This window comes from Triturus cristatus, chromosome 8 (assembly GCF_964204655.1).
Source record: "Triturus cristatus chromosome 8, aTriCri1.1, whole genome shotgun sequence".
Classification (NCBI taxonomy): domain Eukaryota; kingdom Metazoa; phylum Chordata; class Amphibia; order Caudata; family Salamandridae; genus Triturus; species Triturus cristatus.
This window is the reverse complement of record NC_140591.1, coordinates 737,320,652-737,342,966: the sequence shown is the minus strand read 5'-3', so window position 1 is coordinate 737,342,966 and position 22,315 is coordinate 737,320,652. Positions and strand designations below refer to the sequence as shown.

General features: G+C 41.7%; 13 non-coding genes across 13 annotated transcripts; all 13 read left to right on the top strand.

Moving 5' to 3' along the window:
- The first annotated feature begins 1,177 nt into the window (after window positions 1–1,177).
- TRNAP-UGG (transfer RNA proline (anticodon UGG)) lies at window positions 1,178–1,249 on the top strand. Its single transcript has one exon. It is a non-coding gene; the product is annotated as a tRNA-Pro (tRNA).
- A 2,325-nt stretch (window positions 1,250–3,574) lies between these two features.
- On the top strand, window positions 3,575–3,646 carry TRNAP-UGG (transfer RNA proline (anticodon UGG)). The gene has a single exon. It is a non-coding gene; the product is annotated as a tRNA-Pro (tRNA).
- Window positions 3,647–3,918: 272 nt separating this feature from the next.
- Window positions 3,919–3,991, top strand: TRNAV-CAC (transfer RNA valine (anticodon CAC)). Its single transcript has one exon. It is a non-coding gene; the product is annotated as a tRNA-Val (tRNA).
- A 2,314-nt stretch (window positions 3,992–6,305) lies between these two features.
- TRNAV-CAC (transfer RNA valine (anticodon CAC)) lies at window positions 6,306–6,378 on the top strand. Its single transcript has one exon. It is a non-coding gene; the product is annotated as a tRNA-Val (tRNA).
- A 1,981-nt stretch (window positions 6,379–8,359) lies between these two features.
- Window positions 8,360–8,431, top strand: TRNAP-UGG (transfer RNA proline (anticodon UGG)). The gene has a single exon. It is a non-coding gene; the product is annotated as a tRNA-Pro (tRNA).
- A 272-nt stretch (window positions 8,432–8,703) lies between these two features.
- Window positions 8,704–8,776, top strand: TRNAV-CAC (transfer RNA valine (anticodon CAC)). Its single transcript has one exon. It is a non-coding gene; the product is annotated as a tRNA-Val (tRNA).
- A 1,970-nt stretch (window positions 8,777–10,746) lies between these two features.
- TRNAP-UGG (transfer RNA proline (anticodon UGG)) lies at window positions 10,747–10,818 on the top strand. Its single transcript has one exon. It is a non-coding gene; the product is annotated as a tRNA-Pro (tRNA).
- Window positions 10,819–13,143: 2,325 nt separating this feature from the next.
- On the top strand, window positions 13,144–13,215 carry TRNAP-UGG (transfer RNA proline (anticodon UGG)). The gene has a single exon. It is a non-coding gene; the product is annotated as a tRNA-Pro (tRNA).
- Window positions 13,216–13,487: 272 nt separating this feature from the next.
- Window positions 13,488–13,560, top strand: TRNAV-CAC (transfer RNA valine (anticodon CAC)). Its single transcript has one exon. It is a non-coding gene; the product is annotated as a tRNA-Val (tRNA).
- Window positions 13,561–15,874: 2,314 nt separating this feature from the next.
- TRNAV-CAC (transfer RNA valine (anticodon CAC)) lies at window positions 15,875–15,947 on the top strand. Its single transcript has one exon. It is a non-coding gene; the product is annotated as a tRNA-Val (tRNA).
- Window positions 15,948–17,918: 1,971 nt separating this feature from the next.
- TRNAP-UGG (transfer RNA proline (anticodon UGG)) lies at window positions 17,919–17,990 on the top strand. Its single transcript has one exon. It is a non-coding gene; the product is annotated as a tRNA-Pro (tRNA).
- Window positions 17,991–20,315: 2,325 nt separating this feature from the next.
- Window positions 20,316–20,387, top strand: TRNAP-UGG (transfer RNA proline (anticodon UGG)). The gene has a single exon. It is a non-coding gene; the product is annotated as a tRNA-Pro (tRNA).
- A 272-nt stretch (window positions 20,388–20,659) lies between these two features.
- Window positions 20,660–20,732, top strand: TRNAV-CAC (transfer RNA valine (anticodon CAC)). Its single transcript has one exon. It is a non-coding gene; the product is annotated as a tRNA-Val (tRNA).
- The last annotated feature ends 1,583 nt before the right edge of the window (window positions 20,733–22,315 follow it).

Below are 22,315 nucleotides of genomic sequence, written 5' to 3'. Positions count from 1 at the left end.
TGGTAAATGGTTGAAACAAATCTGAAGAAATGCATGACATACCTGTGTGTGTGTGTGTATGCATGTATGTATATATAGGGAGAGAGAGAGCGTCAATATAAACAGACTTTATTTCAATCAAGCTGTCTTTTCTATCCTTCAGGAGCAGAATGTTCTGATCATCAGCGCTCCAGAATGTAGTGTTTTCTTGGCAAGCATCACATATTGTGATGTGTTAGCTAAAAGTTCCATATCCTAGAGACTGATATATTCCTCTGTACTTGTACCTTGGGGATTCATCAAAACCTGGCATCATAAGCAGCTTTCTACTGCCACAGACTGGACAGCGAAACAATTTAAAATATCCCAGAAAAAGAAAATAAGCATGCTTAATCAGAGCTTTCTGGACAGGAAGGACATTTGAGCAAGTGAGGAATAAGCACTGCTTTTGTTAATTTGCATAGGCAGAATAGAGACTTCTGGGAAAAGGCCGAAATTACAGTCACAGAAAATGGCTGCATCTATAGAGAATGCTAAGAAGTGTTGGCAGCTTTTCCTCTGACCCTGGCCACTTTTACAAGCAATCCTATGATAGTCAGCAGGACCCACCCTAAAAAGGAAGGGGCATCCACTTGGACCCTTTCCACCTTTTCTAAATCTCGCCTGATCGAGCCTGATTGAGCAGATAAGCACATGTCATTCTCATTTCAGAAAGGTATTGGTTAGCTTGCTGCTAGCAGCTCAGTTATGTTATGATGTTAGAGGCTATGCAAGGAATGCTTTAGTCCAGCGATATGCAGTTTTTATTGCGCCTTGCCTTCACCAGGAAGATCTTTAGCTTGAATCTGTGGCCTAGGTATTCACCTTGGTATTTCTTTTGGCACAAAGTGAAGGAGTATTTGAGAGAAAATGCACAATGTGTTTCTTATGTTGTTATGAACAACTTGTTACTCTTTCTCATTAAGCTTCAGCCACTGCAGAAATATATAAATAAGGGCTGACTTCCTGTAAGACGTGTCCAAAGCTGGGACGGAATAAAAGGAGACACTTGTAAATGATAGTGCTATCGTTTGAGAAAGGGTAAGTTGAGACTGACTTTCATGCGTATTCACAGACCAAGCATCATAAAGATACCAGCATGATCTTCATTGCGGGCTTAGAGCCGGTATTAGCTTTTGAGAGGTAAGAGGATTTTGAGGGCTCGTTGGTCTAGGGGTATGATTCTCGCTTTGGGTGCGAGAGGTCCCGGGTTCAAATCCCGGACGAGCCCTTTTCTTGGTACTCTTTTCAAGTTGGTTTGAAGTTTGCGTTTCAAAACCAACATCAATTTTTTCTTTGCAGTAGTGGATAATTCTTTGCTAGAGTCTCATGCTTCAGCCCTGCCCAGTCTGAGCTAATACCAAACATCTGGTCTTGCATGGCATGTACGAGCGTTCAGCTAGGGATGTCGGGCAGGTTGCATGAAAGAAATCTAAAGCCAGAGGCCCATGGAATAGCCAGTTCGGAGCAGTTTCATTACAGAAAAATCAACTGTAGGTATCTGTTTCTGTAGTGTAGTGGTTATCAAGTTCGCCTCACACGCGAAAGGTCCCCGGTTCGAAACCGGGCTGAAACAGTTGTTATATTGTGTTGGCTACAATGTTGATAGGTGCCGTTTTGCCATGGAATTGTCCAAGCCCTGAAGATTATTTCATACAATCTCGTTCCAAGAAAGGGAATTCTCTCAAAACACTAAAGTAATCGGCGTGTGGATGTATCTGTTGGTTCTCAGACCTTGCTTTCAAAAGAGCCCTGCAATCGGTTCACTGCTCACCTAGAACAAGCATTAACATGGAGAATTGTTGGCACCAACAGGAATCTTATTTTAGTGGAGTGTTTCTGGCTTTGAGTGCAGAGGCCCTCGGCTCAATTCCAAGATGATCCTTCTCAAGGTGATGATACAAATGCATTCTCACCTTTACGTTTAATGTCAGAATCATTTATTTCCAGTTGGTGGTGTAAGAATGTTTGCAACAGTATGGCGATTTTTCCTAGCCATGCATGAATGAAAGCATATCACTCGCCTTTAGGTGTTTTTCTAATACATTGATATTTGCATCTTCCTTCCTAGCCTGCATGTTTGACTATCTTACAGGCTGCATGTAATAAGTATCACATCAGGGCCCTTCTTCTACTCAATTCACAACTGTTCTATCACGACATAGATAAGAAAGCTGCATCTGCTTTTGTTGTGTAGTGGTAATCAGGTTTACCTGACGTGTGAAAGCCCCATGCTTTGAAAGTACACAGTAACAAAGAAACCGATGACTTTTATAATAAGGTGTCATGTGTGTCTCTTACTTTGCACAAAAAGTGCCAGAGATGACTTCATTTGCAGTCACTTGAAAAGTAGGGATTCTCCAATAAATGGTAAATGGTTGAAACAAATCTGAAGAAATGCATGACATACCTGTGTGTGTGTGTGTATGCATGTATGTATATATAGGGAGAGAGAGAGCGTCAATATAAACAGACTTTATTTCAATCAAGCTGTCTTTTCTATCCTTCAGGAGCAGAATGTTCTGATCATCAGCGCTCCAGAATGTAGTGTTTTCTTGGCAAGCATCACATATTGTGATGTGTTAGCTAAAAGTTCCATATCCTAGAGACTGATATATTCCTCTGTACTTGTACCTTGGGGATTCATCAAAACCTGGCATCATAAGCAGCTTTCTACTGCCACAGACTGGACAGCGAAACAATTTAAAATATCCCAGAAAAAGAAAATAAGCATGCTTAATCAGAGCTTTCTGGACAGGAAGGACCTTTGAGCAAGTGAGGAATAAGCACTGCTTTTGTTAATTTGCATAGGCAGAATAGAGACTTCTGGGAAAAGGCCGAAATTACAGTCACAGAAAATGGCTGCATCTATAGAGAACGCTAAGAAGTGTTGGCAGCTTTTCCTCTGACCCTGGCCACTTTTACAAGCAATCCTATGATAGTCAGCAGGACCCACCCTAAAAAGGAAGGGGCATCCACTTGGACCCTTTCCACCTTTTCTAAATCTCGCCTGATCGAGCCTAATTGAGCACTGATTGAGCAGATAAGCACATGTCATTCTCATTTCAGAAAGGTATTGGTTAGCTTGCTGCTAGCAGCTCAGTTATGTTATGATGTTAGAGGCTATGCAAGGAATGCTTTAGTCCAGCGATATGCAGTTTTTATTGCGCCTTGCATTCAGCAGGAAGATCTTTAGCTTGAATCTGTGGCCTAGGTATTCACCTTGGTATTTCTTTTGGCACAAAGTGAAGGAGTATTTAAGAGAAAATGCACAATGTGTTTCTTATGTTGTTATGAACAACTTGTTACTCTTTCTCATTAAGCTTCAGCCACTGAAGAAATATATAAATAAGGGCTGACTTCCTGTAAGACGTGTCCAAAGCTGGGACGGAATAAAAGGAGACACTTGTAAATGATAGTGCTATCGTTTGAGAAAGGGTAAGTTGAGACTGACTTTCATGCGTATTCACAGACCAAGCATCATAAAGATACCAGCATGATCTTCATTGCGGGCTTAGAGCCGGTATTAGCTTTTGAGAGGTAAGAGGATTTTCAGGGCTCGTTGGTCTAGGGGTATGATTCTCGCTTTGGGTGCGAGAGGTCCCGGGTTCAAATCCCGGACGAGCCCTTTTCTTGGTACTCTTTTCGAGTTGTTTTGAAGTTTGCGTTTCAAAACCAACATCAATTTTTTCTTTGCAGTAGTGGATAATTCTTTGCTAGAGTCTCATGCTTCAGCCCTGCCCAGTCTGAGCTAATACCAAACATCTGGTCTTGCATGGCATGTACGAGCGTTCAGCTAGGGATGTCGGGCAGGTTGCATGAAAGAAATCTAAAGCCAGAGGCCCATGGAATAGCCAGTTCAGAGCAGTTTCATTACAGAAAAATCAACTGTAGGTATCTGTTTCTGTAGTGTAGTGGTTATCACGTTTGCCTCACACGCGAAAGGTCCCCGGTTCGAAACCGGGCAGAAACAGTTGTTATATTGTGTTGGCTACAATGTTGATAGGTGCCGTTTTGCCATGGAATTGTCCAAGCCCTGAAGATTATTTCATGCAATCTCGTTCCAAGAAAGGGAATTCTCTCAAAACACTAAAGTAATCGGCGTGTGGATGTATCTGTTGGTTCTCAGACCTTGCTTTCAAAAGAGCCCTGCAATCGGTTCACTGCTCACCTAGAACAAGCATTAACATGGAGAATTGTTGGCACCAACAGGAATCTTATTTTAGTGGAGTGTTTCTGGCTTTGAGTGCAGAGGCCCTCGGCTCAATTCCAAGATGATCCTTCTCAGGGTGATGATACAAATGCATTGTCACCTTTACGTTTAATGTCAGAATCATTTATTTCCAGTTGGTGGTGTAAGAATGTTTGCAACAGTATGGCGATTTTTCCTAGCCATGCATGAATGAAAGCATATCACTCGCCTTTAGGTGTTTTTCTAATACATTGATATTTGCATCTTCCTTCCTAGCCTGCATGTTTGACTATCTTACAGGCTGCATGTAATAAGTATCACATCAGGGCCCTTCTTCTACTCAATTCACAACTGTTCTATCACGACATAGATAAGAAAGCTGCATCTGCTTTTGTTGTGTAGTGGTAATCAGGTTTACCTGACGTGTGAAAGCCCCATGCTTTGAAAGTACACAGTAACAAAGAAACCGATGACTTTTATAAAAAGGTGTCATGTGTGTCTCTTACTTTGCACAAAAAGTGCCAGAGATGACTTCATTTGCAGTCACTTGAAAAGTAGGGATTCTCCAATAAATGGTAAATAGTTGAAACAAATCTGAAGAAATGCATGACATACCTGTGTGTGTGTGTGTATGCATGTATGTATATATAGGGAGAGAGAGAGCGTCAATATAAACAGACTTTATTTCAATCAAGCTGTCTTTTCTATCCTTCAGGAGCAGAATGTTCTGATCATCAGCGCTCCAGAATGTAGTGTTTTCTTGGCAAGCATCACATATTGTGATGTGTTAGCTAAAAGTTCCATATCCTAGAGACTGATATATTCCTCTGTACTTGTACCTTGGGGATTCATCAAAACCTGGCATCATAAGCAGCTTTCTACTGCCACAGACTGGACAGCGAAACAATTTAAAATATCCCAGAAAAAGAAAATAAGCATGCTTAATCAGAGCTTTCTGGACAGGAAGGACATTTGAGCAAGTGAGGAATAAGCACTGCTTTTGTTAATTTGCATAGGCAGAATAGAGACTTCTGGGAAAAGGCCGAAATTACAGTCACAGAAAATGGCTGCATCTATAGAGAACGCTAAGAAGTGTTGGCAGCTTTTCCTCTGACCCTGGCCACTTTTACAAGCAATCCTATGATAGTCAGCAGGACCCACCCTAAAAAGGAAGGGGCATCCACTTGGACCCTTTCCACCTTTTCTAAATCTCGCCTGATCGAGCCCTGATCGAGCCGATAAGCACATGTCATTCTCATTTCAGAAAGGTATTGGTTAGCTTGCTGCTAGCAGCTCAGTTATGTTATGATGTTAGAGGCTATGCAAGGAATGCTTTAGTCCAGCGATATGCAGTTTTTATTGCGCCTTGCATTCAGCAGGAAGATCTTTAGCTTGAATCTGTGGCCTAGGTATTCACCTTGGTATTTTTTTTGGCACAAAGTGAAGGAGTATTTGAGAGAAAATGCACAATGTGTTTCTTATGTTGTTATGAACAACTTGTTACTCTTTCTCATTAAGCTTCAGCCACTGCAGAAATATATAAATAAGGGCTGACTTCCTGTAAGACGTGTCCAAAGCTGGGACGGAATAAAAGGAGACACTTGTAAATGATAGTGCTATCGTTTGAGAAAGGGTAAGTTGAGACTGACTTTCATGCGTATTCACAGACCAAGCATCATAAAGATACCAGCATGATCTTCATTGCGGGCTTAGAGCCGGTATTAGCTTTTGAGAGGTAAGAGGATTTTGAGGGCTCGTTGGTCTAGGGGTATGATTCTCGCTTTGGGTGCGAGAGGTCCCAGGTTCAAATCCAGGACGAGCCCTTTTCTTGGTACTCTTTTCAAGTTGTTTTGAAGTTTGCGTTTCAAAACCAACATCAATTTTTTCTTTGCAGTAGTGGATAATTCTTTGCTAGAGTCTCATGCTTCAGCCCTGCCCAGTCTGAGCTAATACCAAACATCTGGTCTTGCATGGCATGTACGAGCGTTCAGCTAGGGATGTCGGGCAGGTTGCATGAAAGAAATCTAAAGCCAGAGGCCCATGGAATAGCCAGTTCGGAGCAGTTTCATTACAGAAAAATCAACTGTAGGTATCTGTTTCTGTAGTGTAGTGGTTATCACGTTCGCCTCACACGCGAAAGGTCCCCGGTTCGAAACCGGGCAGAAACAGTTGTTATATTGTGTTGGCTACAATGTTGATAGGTGCCATTTTGCCATGGAATTGTCCAAGCCCTGAAGATTATTTCATGCAATCTCGTTCCAAGAAAGGGAATTCTCTCAAAACACTAAAGTAATCGGCGTGTGGATGTATCTGTTGGTTTTTCAGACCTTGCTTTCAAAAGAGCCCTGCAATCGGTTCACTGCTCACCTAGAACAAGCATTAACATGGAGAATTGTTGGCACCAACAGGAATCTTATTTTAGTGGAGTGTTTCTGGCTTTGAGTGCAGAGGCCCTCGGCTCAATTCCAAGATGATCCTTCTCAGGGTGATGATACAAATGCATTGTCACCTTTACGTTTAATGTCAGAATCATTTATTTCCAGTTGGTGGTGTAAGAATGTTTGCAACAGTATGGCGATTTTTCCTAGCCATGCATGAATGAAAGCATATCACTCGCCTTTAGGTGTTTTTCTAATACATTGATATTTGCATCTTCCTTCCTAGCCTGCATGTTTGACTATCTTACAGGCTGCATGTAATAAGTATCACATCAGGGCCCTTCTTCTACTCAATTCACAACTGTTCTATCACGACATAGATAAGAAAGCTGCATCTGCTTTTGTTGTGTAGTGGTAATCAGGTTTACCTGACGTGTGAAAGCCCCATGCTTTGAAAGTACACAGTAACAAAGAAACCGATGACTTTTATAAAAAGGTGTCATGTGTGTCTCTTACTTTGCACAAAAAGTGCCAGAGATGACTTCATTTGCAGTCACTTGAAAAGTAGGGATTCTCCAATAAATGGTAAATGGTTGAAACAAATCTGAAGAAATGCATGACATACCTGTGTGTGTGTGTGTATGCATGTATGTATATATAGGGAGAGAGAGAGCGTCAATATAAACAGACTTTATTTCAATCAAGCTGTCTTTTCTATCCTTCAGGAGCAGAATGTTCTGATCATCAGCGCTCCAGAATGTAGTGTTTTCTTGGCAAGCATCACATATTGTGATGTGTTAGCTAAAAGTTCCATATCCTAGAGACTGATATATTCCTCTGTACTTGTACCTTGGGGATTCATCAAAACCTGGCATCATAAGCAGCTTTCTACTGCCACAGACTGGACAGCGAAACAATTTAAAATATCCCAGAAAAAGAAAATAAGCATGCTTAATCAGAGCTTTCTGGACAGGAAGGACATTTGAGCAAGTGAGGAATAAGCACTGCTTTTGTTAATTTGCATAGGCAGAATAGAGACTTCTGGGAAAAGGCCGAAATTACAGTCACAGAAAATGGCTGCATCTATAGAGAACGCTAAGAAGTGTTGGCAGCTTTTCCTCTGACCCTGGCCACTTTTACAAGCAATCCTATGATAGTCAGCAGGACCCACCCTAAAAAGGAAGGGGCATCCACTTGGACCCTTTCCACCTTTTCTAAATCTCGCCTGATCGAGCCTGATTGAGCACTGATTGAGCAGATAAGCACATGTCATTCTCATTTCAGAAAGGTATTGGTTAGCTTGCTGCTAGCAGCTCAGTTATGTTATGATGTTAGAGGCTATGCAAGGAATGCTTTAGTCCAGCGATATGCAGTTTTTATTGCACCTTGCATTCAGCAGGAAGATCTTTAGCTTGAATCTGTGGCCTAGGTATTCACCTTGGTATTTCTTTTGGCACAAAGTGAAGGAGTATTTAAGAGAAAATGCACAATGTGTTTCTTATGTTGTTATGAACAACTTGTTACTCTTTCTCATTAAGCTTCAGCCACTGAAGAAATATATAAATAAGGGCTGACTTCCTGTAAGACGTGTCCAAAGCTGGGACGGAATAAAAGGAGACACTTGTAAATGATAGTGCTATCGTTTGAGAAAGGGTAAGTTGAGACTGACTTTCATGCGTATTCACAGACCAAGCATCATAAAGATACCAGCATGATCTTCATTGCGGGCTTAGAGCCGGTATTAGCTTTTGAGAGGTAAGAGGATTTTGAGGGCTCGTTGGTCTAGGGGTATGATTCTCGCTTTGGGTGCGAGAGGTCCCGGGTTCAAATCCCGGACGAGCCCTTTTCTTGGTACTCTTTTCAAGTTGTTTTGAAGTTTGCGTTTCAAAACCAACATCAATTTTTTCTTTGCAGTAGTGGATAATTCTTTGCTAGAGTCTCATGCTTCAGCCCTGCCCAGTCTGAGCTAATACCAAACATCTGGTCTTGCATGGCATGTACGAGCGTTCAGCTAGGGATGTCGGGCAGGTTGCATGAAAGAAATCTAAAGCCAGAGGCCCATGGAATAGCCAGTTCGGAGCAGTTTCATTACAGAAAAATCAACTGTAGGTATCTGTTTCTGTAGTGTAGTGGTTATCACGTTCGCCTCACACGCGAAAGGTCCCCGGTTCGAAACCGGGCAGAAACAGTTGTTATATTGTGTTGGCTACAATGTTGATAGGTGCCGTTTTGCCATGGAATTGTCCAAGCCCTGAAGATTATTTCATGCAATCTCGTTCCAAGAAAGGGAATTCTCTCAAAACACTAAAGTAATCGGCGTGTGGATGTATCTGTTGGTTCTCAGACCTTGCTTTCAAAAGAGCCCTGCAATCGGTTCACTGCTCACCTAGAACAAGCATTAACATGGAGAATTGTTGGCACCAACAGGAATCTTATTTTAGTGGAGTGTTTCTGGCTTTGAGTGCAGAGGCCCTCGGCTCAATTCCAAGATGATCCTTCTCAAGGTGATGATACAAATGCATTGTCACCTTTACGTTTAATGTCAGAATCATTTATTTCCAGTTGGTGGTGTAAGAATGTTTGCAACAGTATGGCGATTTTTCCTAGCCATGCATGAATGAAAGCATATCACTCGCCTTTAGGTGTTTTTCTAATACATTGATATTTGCATCTTCCTTCCTAGCCTGCATGTTTGACTATCTTACAGGCTGCATGTAATAAGTATCACATCAGGGCCCTTCTTCTACTCAATTCACAACTGTTCTATCACGACATAGATAAGAAAGCTGCATCTGCTTTTGTTGTGTAGTGGTAATCAGGTTTACCTGACGTGTGAAAGCCCCATGCTTTGAAAGTACACAGTAACAAAGAAACCGATGACTTTTATAAAAAGGTGTCATGTGCGTCTCTTACTTTGCACAAAAAGTGCCAGAGATGACTTCATTTGCAGTCACTTGAAAAGTAGGGATTCTCCAATAAATGGTAAATGGTTGAAACAAATCTGAAGAAATGCATGACATACCTGTGTGTGTGTGTGTACGCATGTATGTATATATAGGGAGAGAGAGAGCGTCAATATAAACAGACTTTATTTCAATCAAGCTGTCTTTTCTATCCTTCAGGAGCAGAATGTTCTGATCATCAGCGCTCCAGAATGTAGTGTTTTCTTGGCAAGCATCACATATTGTGATGTGTTAGCTAAAAGTTCCATATCCTAGAGACTGATATATTCCTCTGTACTTGTACCTTGGGGATTCATCAAAACCTGGCATCATAAGCAGCTTTCTACTGCCACAGACTGGACAGCGAAACAATTTAAAATATCCCAGAAAAAGAAAATAAGCATGCTTAATCAGAGCTTTCTGGACAGGAAGGACCTTTGAGCAAGTGAGGAATAAGCACTGCTTTTGTTAATTTGCATAGGCAGAATAGAGACTTCTGGGAAAAGGCCGAAATTACAGTCACAGAAAATGGCTGCATCTATAGAGAACGCTAAGAAGTGTTGGCAGCTTTTCCTCTGACCCTGACCACTTTTACAAGCAATCCTATGATAGTCAGCAGGACCCACCCTAAAAAGGAAGGGGCATCCACTTGGACCCTTTCCACCTTTTCTAAATCTCGCCTGATTGAGCACTGATTGAGCAGATAAGCACATGTCATTCTCATTTCAGAAAGGTATTGGTTAGCTTGCTGCTAGCAGCTCAGTTATGTTATGATGTTAGAGGCTATGCAAGGAATGCTTTAGTCCAGCGATATGCAGTTTTTATTGCGCCTTGCCTTCACCAGGAAGATCTTTAGCTTGAATCTGTGGCCTAGGTATTCACCTTGGTATTTCTTTTGGCACAAAGTGAAGGAGTATTTGAGAGAAAATGCACAATGTGTTTCTTATGTTGTTATGAACAACTTGTTACTCTTTCTCATTAAGCTTCAGCCACTGCAGAAATATATAAATAAGGGCTGACTTCCTGTAAGACGTGTCCAAAGCTGGGACGGAATAAAAGGAGACACTTGTAAATGATAGTGCTATCGTTTGAGAAAGGGTAAGTTGAGACTGACTTTCATGCGTATTCACAGACCAAGCATCATAAAGATACCAGCATGATCTTCATTGCGGGCTTAGAGCCGGTATTAGCTTTTGAGAGGTAAGAGGATTTTGAGGGCTCGTTGGTCTAGGGGTATGATTCTCGCTTTGGGTGCGAGAGGTCCCGGGTTCAAATCCCGGACGAGCCCTTTTCTTGGTACTCTTTTCAAGTTGGTTTGAAGTTTGCGTTTCAAAACCAACATCAATTTTTTCTTTGCAGTAGTGGATAATTCTTTGCTAGAGTCTCATGCTTCAGCCCTGCCCAGTCTGAGCTAATACCAAACATCTGGTCTTGCATGGCATGTACGAGCGTTCAGCTAGGGATGTCGGGCAGGTTGCATGAAAGAAATCTAAAGCCAGAGGCCCATGGAATAGCCAGTTCGGAGCAGTTTCATTACAGAAAAATCAACTGTAGGTATCTGTTTCTGTAGTGTAGTGGTTATCAAGTTCGCCTCACACGCGAAAGGTCCCCGGTTCGAAACCGGGCTGAAACAGTTGTTATATTGTGTTGGCTACAATGTTGATAGGTGCCGTTTTGCCATGGAATTGTCCAAGCCCTGAAGATTATTTCATACAATCTCGTTCCAAGAAAGGGAATTCTCTCAAAACACTAAAGTAATCGGCGTGTGGATGTATCTGTTGGTTCTCAGACCTTGCTTTCAAAAGAGCCCTGCAATCGGTTCACTGCTCACCTAGAACAAGCATTAACATGGAGAATTGTTGGCACCAACAGGAATCTTATTTTAGTGGAGTGTTTCTGGCTTTGAGTGCAGAGGCCCTCGGCTCAATTCCAAGATGATCCTTCTCAAGGTGATGATACAAATGCATTCTCACCTTTACGTTTAATGTCAGAATCATTTATTTCCAGTTGGTGGTGTAAGAATGTTTGCAACAGTATGGCGATTTTTCCTAGCCATGCATGAATGAAAGCATATCACTCGCCTTTAGGTGTTTTTCTAATACATTGATATTTGCATCTTCCTTCCTAGCCTGCATGTTTGACTATCTTACAGGCTGCATGTAATAAGTATCACATCAGGGCCCTTCTTCTACTCAATTCACAACTGTTCTATCACGACATAGATAAGAAAGCTGCATCTGCTTTTGTTGTGTAGTGGTAATCAGGTTTACCTGACGTGTGAAAGCCCCATGCTTTGAAAGTACACAGTAACAAAGAAACCGATGACTTTTATAATAAGGTGTCATGTGTGTCTCTTACTTTGCACAAAAAGTGCCAGAGATGACTTCATTTGCAGTCACTTGAAAAGTAGGGATTCTCCAATAAATGGTAAATGGTTGAAACAAATCTGAAGAAATGCATGACATACCTGTGTGTGTGTGTGTATGCATGTATGTATATATAGGGAGAGAGAGAGCGTCAATATAAACAGACTTTATTTCAATCAAGCTGTCTTTTCTATCCTTCAGGAGCAGAATGTTCTGATCATCAGCGCTCCAGAATGTAGTGTTTTCTTGGCAAGCATCACATATTGTGATGTGTTAGCTAAAAGTTCCATATCCTAGAGACTGATATATTCCTCTGTACTTGTACCTTGGGGATTCATCAAAACCTGGCATCATAAGCAGCTTTCTACTGCCACAGACTGGACAGCGAAACAATTTAAAATATCCCAGAAAAAGAAAATAAGCATGCTTAATCAGAGCTTTCTGGACAGGAAGGACCTTTGAGCAAGTGAGGAATAAGCACTGCTTTTGTTAATTTGCATAGGCAGAATAGAGACTTCTGGGAAAAGGCCGAAATAACAGTCACAGAAAATGGCTGCATCTATAGAGAACGCTAAGAAGTGTTGGCAGCTTTTCCTCTGACCCTGGCCACTTTTACAAGCAATCCTATGATAGTCAGCAGGACCCACCCTAAAAAGGAAGGGGCATCCACTTGGACCCTTTCCACCTTTTCTAAATCTCGCCTGATCGAGCCTAATTGAGCACTGATTGAGCAGATAAGCACATGTCATTCTCATTTCAGAAAGGTATTGGTTAGCTTGCTGCTAGCAGCTCAGTTATGTTATGATGTTAGAGGCTATGCAAGGAATGCTTTAGTCCAGCGATATGCAGTTTTTATTGCGCCTTGCATTCAGCAGGAAGATCTTTAGCTTGAATCTGTGGCCTAGGTATTCACCTTGGTATTTCTTTTGGCACAAAGTGAAGGAGTATTTAAGAGAAAATGCACAATGTGTTTCTTATGTTGTTATGAACAACTTGTTACTCTTTCTCATTAAGCTTCAGCCACTGAAGAAATATATAAATAAGGGCTGACTTCCTGTAAGACGTGTCCAAAGCTGGGACGGAATAAAAGGAGACACTTGTAAATGATAGTGCTATCGTTTGAGAAAGGGTAAGTTGAGACTGACTTTCATGCGTATTCACAGACCAAGCATCATAAAGATACCAGCATGATCTTCATTGCGGGCTTAGAGCCGGTATTAGCTTTTGAGAGGTAAGAGGATTTTCAGGGCTCGTTGGTCTAGGGGTATGATTCTCGCTTTGGGTGCGAGAGGTCCCGGGTTCAAATCCCGGACGAGCCCTTTTCTTGGTACTCTTTTCGAGTTGTTTTGAAGTTTGCGTTTCAAAACCAACATCAATTTTTTCTTTGCAGTAGTGGATAATTCTTTGCTAGAGTCTCATGCTTCAGCCCTGCCCAGTCTGAGCTAATACCAAACATCTGGTCTTGCATGGCATGTACGAGCGTTCAGCTAGGGATGTCGGGCAGGTTGCATGAAAGAAATCTAAAGCCAGAGGCCCATGGAATAGCCAGTTCAGAGCAGTTTCATTACAGAAAAATCAACTGTAGGTATCTGTTTCTGTAGTGTAGTGGTTATCACGTTTGCCTCACACGCGAAAGGTCCCCGGTTCGAAACCGGGCAGAAACAGTTGTTATATTGTGTTGGCTACAATGTTGATAGGTGCCGTTTTGCCATGGAATTGTCCAAGCCCTGAAGATTATTTCATGCAATCTCGTTCCAAGAAAGGGAATTCTCTCAAAACACTAAAGTAATCGGCGTGTGGATGTATCTGTTGGTTCTCAGACCTTGCTTTCAAAAGAGCCCTGCAATCGGTTCACTGCTCACCTAGAACAAGCATTAACATGGAGAATTGTTGGCACCAACAGGAATCTTATTTTAGTGGAGTGTTTCTGGCTTTGAGTGCAGAGGCCCTCGGCTCAATTCCAAGATGATCCTTCTCAGGGTGATGATACAAATGCATTGTCACCTTTACGTTTAATGTCAGAATCATTTATTTCCAGTTGGTGGTGTAAGAATGTTTGCAACAGTATGGCGATTTTTCCTAGCCATGCATGAATGAAAGCATATCACTCGCCTTTAGGTGTTTTTCTAATACATTGATATTTGCATCTTCCTTCCTAGCCTGCATGTTTGACTATCTTACAGGCTGCATGTAATAAGTATCACATCAGGGCCCTTCTTCTACTCAATTCACAACTGTTCTATCACGACATAGATAAGAAAGCTGCATCTGCTTTTGTTGTGTAGTGGTAATCAGGTTTACCTGACGTGTGAAAGCCCCATGCTTTGAAAGTACACAGTAACAAAGAAACCGATGACTTTTATAAAAAGGTGTCATGTGTGTCTCTTACTTTGCACAAAAAGTGCCAGAGATGACTTCATTTGCAGTCACTTGAAAAGTAGGGATTCTCCAATAAATGGTAAATAGTTGAAACAAATCTGAAGAAATGCATGACATACCTGTGTGTGTGTGTGTATGCATGTATGTATATATAGGGAGAGAGAGAGCGTCAATATAAACAGACTTTATTTCAATCAAGCTGTCTTTTCTATCCTTCAGGAGCAGAATGTTCTGATCATCAGCGCTCCAGAATGTAGTGTTTTCTTGGCAAGCATCACATATTGTGATGTGTTAGCTAAAAGTTCCATATCCTAGAGACTGATATATTCCTCTGTACTTGTACCTTGGGGATTCATCAAAACCTGGCATCATAAGCAGCTTTCTACTGCCACAGACTGGACAGCGAAACAATTTAAAATATCCCAGAAAAAGAAAATAAGCATGCTTAATCAGAGCTTTCTGGACAGGAAGGACATTTGAGCAAGTGAGGAATAAGCACTGCTTTTGTTAATTTGCATAGGCAGAATAGAGACTTCTGGGAAAAGGCCGAAATTACAGTCACAGAAAATGGCTGCATCTATAGAGAACGCTAAGAAGTGTTGGCAGCTTTTCCTCTGACCCTGGCCACTTTTACAAGCAATCCTATGATAGTCAGCAGGACCCACCCTAAAAAGGAAGGGGCATCCACTTGGACCCTTTCCACCTTTTCTAAATCTCGCCTGATCGAGCCCTGATCGAGCCGATAAGCACATGTCATTCTCATTTCAGAAAGGTATTGGTTAGCTTGCTGCTAGCAGCTCAGTTATGTTATGATGTTAGAGGCTATGCAAGGAATGCTTTAGTCCAGCGATATGCAGTTTTTATTGCGCCTTGCATTCAGCAGGAAGATCTTTAGCTTGAATCTGTGGCCTAGGTATTCACCTTGGTATTTTTTTTGGCACAAAGTGAAGGAGTATTTGAGAGAAAATGCACAATGTGTTTCTTATGTTGTTATGAACAACTTGTTACTCTTTCTCATTAAGCTTCAGCCACTGCAGAAATATATAAATAAGGGCTGACTTCCTGTAAGACGTGTCCAAAGCTGGGACGGAATAAAAGGAGACACTTGTAAATGATAGTGCTATCGTTTGAGAAAGGGTAAGTTGAGACTGACTTTCATGCGTATTCACAGACCAAGCATCATAAAGATACCAGCATGATCTTCATTGCGGGCTTAGAGCCGGTATTAGCTTTTGAGAGGTAAGAGGATTTTGAGGGCTCGTTGGTCTAGGGGTATGATTCTCGCTTTGGGTGCGAGAGGTCCCAGGTTCAAATCCCGGACGAGCCCTTTTCTTGGTACTCTTTTCAAGTTGTTTTGAAGTTTGCGTTTCAAAACCAACATCAATTTTTTCTTTGCAGTAGTGGATAATTCTTTGCTAGAGTCTCATGCTTCAGCCCTGCCCAGTCTGAGCTAATACCAAACATCTGGTCTTGCATGGCATGTACGAGCGTTCAGCTAGGGATGTCGGGCAGGTTGCATGAAAGAAATCTAAAGCCAGAGGCCCATGGAATAGCCAGTTCGGAGCAGTTTCATTACAGAAAAATCAACTGTAGGTATCTGTTTCTGTAGTGTAGTGGTTATCACGTTCGCCTCACACGCGAAAGGTCCCCGGTTCGAAACCGGGCAGAAACAGTTGTTATATTGTGTTGGCTACAATGTTGATAGGTGCCATTTTGCCATGGAATTGTCCAAGCCCTGAAGATTATTTCATGCAATCTCGTTCCAAGAAAGGGAATTCTCTCAAAACACTAAAGTAATCGGCGTGTGGATGTATCTGTTGGTTTTTCAGACCTTGCTTTCAAAAGAGCCCTGCAATCGGTTCACTGCTCACCTAGAACAAGCATTAACATGGAGAATTGTTGGCACCAACAGGAATCTTATTTTAGTGGAGTGTTTCTGGCTTTGAGTGCAGAGGCCCTCGGCTCAATTCCAAGATGATCCTTCTCAGGGTGATGATACAAATGCATTGTCACCTTTACGTTTAATGTCAGAATCATTTATTTCCAGTTGGTGGTGTAAGAATGTTTGCAACAGTATGGCGATTTTTCCTAGCCATGCATGAATGAAAGCATATCACTCGCCTTTAGGTGTTTTTCTAATACATTGATATTTGCATCTTCCTTCCTAGCCTGCATGTTTGACTATCTTACAGGCTGCATGTAATAAGTATCACATCAGGGCCCTTCTTCTACTCAATTCACAACTGTTCTATCACGACATAGATAAGAAAGCTGCATCTGCTTTTGTTGTGTAGTGGTAATCAGGTTTACCTGACGTGTGAAAGCCCCATGCTTTGAAAGTACACAGTAACAAAGAAACCGATGACTTTTATAAAAAGGTGTCATGTGCGTCTCTTACTTTGCACAAAAAGTGCCAGAGATGACTTCATTTGCAGTCACTTGAAAAGTAGGGATTCTCCAATAAATGGTAAATGGTTGAAACAAATCTGAAGAAATGCATGACATACCTGTGTGTGTGTGTGTACGCATGTATGTATATATAGGGAGAGAGAGAGCGTCAATATAAACAGACTTTATTTCAATCAAGCTGTCTTTTCTATCCTTCAGGAGCAGAATGTTCTGATCATCAGCGCTCCAGAATGTAGTGTTTTCTTGGCAAGCATCACATATTGTGATGTGTTAGCTAAAAGTTCCATATCCTAGAGACTGATATATTCCTCTGTACTTGTACCTTGGGGATTCATCAAAACCTGGCATCATAAGCAGCTTTCTACTGCCACAGACTGGACAGCGAAACAATTTAAAATATCCCAGAAAAAGAAAATAAGCATGCTTAATCAGAGCTTTCTGGACAGGAAGGACCTTTGAGCAAGTGAGGAATAAGCACTGCTTTTGTTAATTTGCATAGGCAGAATAGAGACTTCTGGGAAAAGGCCGAAATTACAGTCACAGAAAATGGCTGCATCTATAGAGAACGCTAAGAAGTGTTGGCAGCTTTTCCTCTGACCCTGACCACTTTTACAAGCAATCCTATGATAGTCAGCAGGACCCACCCTAAAAAGGAAGGGGCATCCACTTGGACCCTTTCCACCTTTTCTAAATCTCGCCTGATTGAGCACTGATTGAGCAGATAAGCACATGTCATTCTCATTTCAGAAAGGTATTGGTTAGCTTGCTGCTAGCAGCTCAGTTATGTTATGATGTTAGAGGCTATGCAAGGAATGCTTTAGTCCAGCGATATGCAGTTTTTATTGCGCCTTGCCTTCACCAGGAAGATCTTTAGCTTGAATCTGTGGCCTAGGTATTCACCTTGGTATTTCTTTTGGCACAAAGTGAAGGAGTATTTGAGAGAAAATGCACAATGTGTTTCTTATGTTGTTATGAACAACTTGTTACTCTTTCTCATTAAGCTTCAGCCACTGCAGAAATATATAAATAAGGGCTGACTTCCTGTAAGACGTGTCCAAAGCTGGGACGGAATAAAAGGAGACACTTGTAAATGATAGTGCTATCGTTTGAGAAAGGGTAAGTTGAGACTGACTTTCATGCGTATTCACAGACCAAGCATCATAAAGATACCAGCATGATCTTCATTGCGGGCTTAGAGCCGGTATTAGCTTTTGAGAGGTAAGAGGATTTTGAGGGCTCGTTGGTCTAGGGGTATGATTCTCGCTTTGGGTGCGAGAGGTCCCGGGTTCAAATCCCGGACGAGCCCTTTTCTTGGTACTCTTTTCAAGTTGGTTTGAAGTTTGCGTTTCAAAACCAACATCAATTTTTTCTTTGCAGTAGTGGATAATTCTTTGCTAGAGTCTCATGCTTCAGCCCTGCCCAGTCTGAGCTAATACCAAACATCTGGTCTTGCATGGCATGTACGAGCGTTCAGCTAGGGATGTCGGGCAGGTTGCATGAAAGAAATCTAAAGCCAGAGGCCCATGGAATAGCCAGTTCGGAGCAGTTTCATTACAGAAAAATCAACTGTAGGTATCTGTTTCTGTAGTGTAGTGGTTATCAAGTTCGCCTCACACGCGAAAGGTCCCCGGTTCGAAACCGGGCTGAAACAGTTGTTATATTGTGTTGGCTACAATGTTGATAGGTGCCGTTTTGCCATGGAATTGTCCAAGCCCTGAAGATTATTTCATACAATCTCGTTCCAAGAAAGGGAATTCTCTCAAAACACTAAAGTAATCGGCGTGTGGATGTATCTGTTGGTTCTCAGACCTTGCTTTCAAAAGAGCCCTGCAATCGGTTCACTGCTCACCTAGAACAAGCATTAACATGGAGAATTGTTGGCACCAACAGGAATCTTATTTTAGTGGAGTGTTTCTGGCTTTGAGTGCAGAGGCCCTCGGCTCAATTCCAAGATGATCCTTCTCAAGGTGATGATACAAATGCATTCTCACCTTTACGTTTAATGTCAGAATCATTTATTTCCAGTTGGTGGTGTAAGAATGTTTGCAACAGTATGGCGATTTTTCCTAGCCATGCATGAATGAAAGCATATCACTCGCCTTTAGGTGTTTTTCTAATACATTGATATTTGCATCTTCCTTCCTAGCCTGCATGTTTGACTATCTTACAGGCTGCATGTAATAAGTATCACATCAGGGCCCTTCTTCTACTCAATTCACAACTGTTCTATCACGACATAGATAAGAAAGCTGCATCTGCTTTTGTTGTGTAGTGGTAATCAGGTTTACCTGACGTGTGAAAGCCCCATGCTTTGAAAGTACACAGTAACAAAGAAACCGATGACTTTTATAATAAGGTGTCATGTGTGTCTCTTACTTTGCACAAAAAGTGCCAGAGATGACTTCATTTGCAGTCACTTGAAAAGTAGGGATTCTCCAATAAATGGTAAATGGTTGAAACAAATCTGAAGAAATGCATGACATACCTGTGTGTGTGTGTGTATGCATGTATGTATATATAGGGAGAGAGAGAGCGTCAATATAAACAGACTTTATTTCAATCAAGCTGTCTTTTCTATCCTTCAGGAGCAGAATGTTCTGATCATCAGCGCTCCAGAATGTAGTGTTTTCTTGGCAAGCATCACATATTGTGATGTGTTAGCTAAAAGTTCCATATCCTAGAGACTGATATATTCCTCTGTACTTGTACCTTGGGGATTCATCAAAACCTGGCATCATAAGCAGCTTTCTACTGCCACAGACTGGACAGCGAAACAATTTAAAATATCCCAGAAAAAGAAAATAAGCATGCTTAATCAGAGCTTTCTGGACAGGAAGGACCTTTGAGCAAGTGAGGAATAAGCACTGCTTTTGTTAATTTGCATAGGCAGAATAGAGACTTCTGGGAAAAGGCCGAAATAACAGTCACAGAAAATGGCTGCATCTATAGAGAACGCTAAGAAGTGTTGGCAGCTTTTCCTCTGACCCTGGCCACTTTTACAAGCAATCCTATGATAGTCAGCAGGACCCACCCTAAAAAGGAAGGGGCATCCACTTGGACCCTTTCCACCTTTTCTAAATCTCGCCTGATCGAGCCTAATTGAGCACTGATTGAGCAGATAAGCACATGTCATTCTCATTTCAGAAAGGTATTGGTTAGCTTGCTGCTAGCAGCTCAGTTATGTTATGATGTTAGAGGCTATGCAAGGAATGCTTTAGTCCAGCGATATGCAGTTTTTATTGCGCCTTGCATTCAGCAGGAAGATCTTTAGCTTGAATCTGTGGCCTAGGTATTCACCTTGGTATTTCTTTTGGCACAAAGTGAAGGAGTATTTAAGAGAAAATGCACAATGTGTTTCTTATGTTGTTATGAACAACTTGTTACTCTTTCTCATTAAGCTTCAGCCACTGAAGAAATATATAAATAAGGGCTGACTTCCTGTAAGACGTGTCCAAAGCTGGGACGGAATAAAAGGAGACACTTGTAAATGATAGTGCTATCGTTTGAGAAAGGGTAAGTTGAGACTGACTTTCATGCGTATTCACAGACCAAGCATCATAAAGATACCAGCATGATCTTCATTGCGGGCTTAGAGCCGGTATTAGCTTTTGAGAGGTAAGAGGATTTTCAGGGCTCGTTGGTCTAGGGGTATGATTCTCGCTTTGGGTGCGAGAGGTCCCGGGTTCAAATCCCGGACGAGCCCTTTTCTTGGTACTCTTTTCGAGTTGTTTTGAAGTTTGCGTTTCAAAACCAACATCAATTTTTTCTTTGCAGTAGTGGATAATTCTTTGCTAGAGTCTCATGCTTCAGCCCTGCCCAGTCTGAGCTAATACCAAACATCTGGTCTTGCATGGCATGTACGAGCGTTCAGCTAGGGATGTCGGGCAGGTTGCATGAAAGAAATCTAAAGCCAGAGGCCCATGGAATAGCCAGTTCAGAGCAGTTTCATTACAGAAAAATCAACTGTAGGTATCTGTTTCTGTAGTGTAGTGGTTATCACGTTTGCCTCACACGCGAAAGGTCCCCGGTTCGAAACCGGGCAGAAACAGTTGTTATATTGTGTTGGCTACAATGTTGATAGGTGCCGTTTTGCCATGGAATTGTCCAAGCCCTGAAGATTATTTCATGCAATCTCGTTCCAAGAAAGGGAATTCTCTCAAAACACTAAAGTAATCGGCGTGTGGATGTATCTGTTGGTTCTCAGACCTTGCTTTCAAAAGAGCCCTGCAATCGGTTCACTGCTCACCTAGAACAAGCATTAACATGGAGAATTGTTGGCACCAACAGGAATCTTATTTTAGTGGAGTGTTTCTGGCTTTGAGTGCAGAGGCCCTCGGCTCAATTCCAAGATGATCCTTCTCAGGGTGATGATACAAATGCATTGTCACCTTTACGTTTAATGTCAGAATCATTTATTTCCAGTTGGTGGTGTAAGAATGTTTGCAACAGTATGGCGATTTTTCCTAGCCATGCATGAATGAAAGCATATCACTCGCCTTTAGGTGTTTTTCTAATACATTGATATTTGCATCTTCCTTCCTAGCCTGCATGTTTGACTATCTTACAGGCTGCATGTAATAAGTATCACATCAGGGCCCTTCTTCTACTCAATTCACAACTGTTCTATCACGACATAGATAAGAAAGCTGCATCTGCTTTTGTTGTGTAGTGGTAATCAGGTTTACCTGACGTGTGAAAGCCCCATGCTTTGAAAGTACACAGTAACAAAGAAACCGATGACTTTTATAAAAAGGTGTCATGTGTGTCTCTTACTTTGCACAAAAAGTGCCAGAGATGACTTCATTTGCAGTCACTTGAAAAGTAGGGATTCTCCAATAAATGGTAAATAGTTGAAACAAATCTGAAGAAATGCATGACATACCTGTGTGTGTGTGTGTATGCATGTATGTATATATAGGGAGAGAGAGAGCGTCAATATAAACAGACTTTATTTCAATCAAGCTGTCTTTTCTATCCTTCAGGAGCAGAATGTTCTGATCATCAGCGCTCCAGAATGTAGTGTTTTCTTGGCAAGCATCACATATTGTGATGTGTTAGCTAAAAGTTCCATATCCTAGAGACTGATATATTCCTCTGTACTTGTACCTTGGGGATTCATCAAAACCTGGCATCATAAGCAGCTTTCTACTGCCACAGACTGGACAGCGAAACAATTTAAAATATCCCAGAAAAAGAAAATAAGCATGCTTAATCAGAGCTTTCTGGACAGGAAGGACATTTGAGCAAGTGAGGAATAAGCACTGCTTTTGTTAATTTGCATAGGCAGAATAGAGACTTCTGGGAAAAGGCCGAAATTACAGTCACAGAAAATGGCTGCATCTATAGAGAACGCTAAGAAGTGTTGGCAGCTTTTCCTCTGACCCTGGCCACTTTTACAAGCAATCCTATGATAGTCAGCAGGACCCACCCTAAAAAGGAAGGGGCATCCACTTGGACCCTTTCCACCTTTTCTAAATCTCGCCTGATCGAGCCCTGATCGAGCCGATAAGCACATGTCATTCTCATTTCAGAAAGGTATTGGTTAGCTTGCTGCTAGCAGCTCAGTTATGTTATGATGTTAGAGGCTATGCAAGGAATGCTTTAGTCCAGCGATATGCAGTTTTTATTGCG